The sequence below is a fragment of the Dermacentor andersoni genome, chromosome 3, assembly GCF_023375885.2.
Source record: "Dermacentor andersoni chromosome 3, qqDerAnde1_hic_scaffold, whole genome shotgun sequence".
Classification (NCBI taxonomy): Eukaryota; Metazoa; Arthropoda; class Arachnida; order Ixodida; family Ixodidae; genus Dermacentor; species Dermacentor andersoni.
In genome coordinates, this window is record NC_092816.1 from 74,933,093 (window position 1) to 74,934,367 (window position 1,275).

The 1,275-nt window shown below is 43.0% G+C and overlaps 1 non-coding gene across 1 annotated transcript; it reads right to left on the bottom strand.

Annotated features, from left to right (window-relative positions):
- Positions 1-411: 411 nt before the first annotated feature.
- TRNAV-AAC (transfer RNA valine (anticodon AAC)) lies at positions 412-484 on the bottom strand. The gene has a single exon. It is a non-coding gene; the product is annotated as a tRNA-Val (tRNA).
- Positions 485-1,275: the final 791 nt, after the last annotated feature.

Consider the following 1,275-nt stretch of genomic DNA (forward strand, 5'->3'; position numbering starts at 1 on the left):
TTCTGATGCGTTAGCCAGCCTCTAAGGCAAATGTCCTGTTGATATCTATCTATCTATCTATCTATCTATCTATCTATCTATCTATCTATCTATCTATCTATCTATCTATCTATCTATCTATCTATCTATCTATCTATCTATCTATCCGGCCACGGAAACACCTGAAGTGGTCGACAAACGTTTGTCAATATCGGGTCGAAGTTAAATACATTCAAGCGCGTCTCACTCTTCAAGACAGGCCAATCGAGCGAGAATGAAATGAAAACACTGTCTCCTTCTAACGGTAACGTTTTTCTTGCGTATTAAACAGTTTCTGTAAATTGCCAACGCGCCCTACTTCCCAAGATGCCCAAGAAATAGTAATCTCACCTGCCTATGAAAAAAAAAATGGTTGGCTAAAAAAAAAACTACTGTTCCTGCCAGGGATCGAACCTGGGACCTTCCGCGTGTTAGGCGGATGTGATAACCACTACACCACAAGAACAACTGGATTTCGGCTTCGCAGTAGAACAACAATATCTTCGTCAAATAAGATCGCATGCATTTGAGGTTTTTTGTTAGTTTTGCTGGACATACGTTGTGGCAAGTCGCCGAATTAAAAAAAAAAAAAAAGAGAGAGAAACGAAACGACCGGGACTTCTGCTACACGCAGCGCTGTTAAATAGGAATACGTATCATTGCGTCATAGCGCAGAAGCAAAGGGGCATGCCGCTATCACACAGCTGATTGCAGTTTAGATAGAGCAAACGCATAGCTTTTTCATTTTTGGTGGACTAGGGTGGGAGCAAACATTTAGAGTCTATAAGGGGCTGTAGGATCTACAAAAAGCGCTGTCTGTTTAAGGTGACGGGCACATGTGTGCACGTAGACAAGCCAGCCAGCCAGCTCTCACTGGCGTTCATACTTCTTTTCTTTTTTTCTTTTCCTATCGTTCCTGTACTTGATTGTTTACCCTTCAGCGACACATGTAAAACATATTCAATTCCTTATTCGCACTTTTAACAATCAGTGACCGATTGTGCCGCTTTGTCTAAGCTACAAGGCGTTGTAGGCACGTTTTCGTGTTTGTCCTTGTCCAGAATAAAGCATTGAGAAAGGTAACGTGTTCACAATTACGCCACTGCCGAAAATTTACACCAGGAGCGAAATAGAATACCCTTGGTTGCTGCAATAATAGCTCCGTACATGTCTGCTTGAGGTCAGTGCCACCAGATGTCGCCACCTAACCGGTTACTCCCGTTTACGTCTCCGTCAACACGGCACTCCACAAAAGGC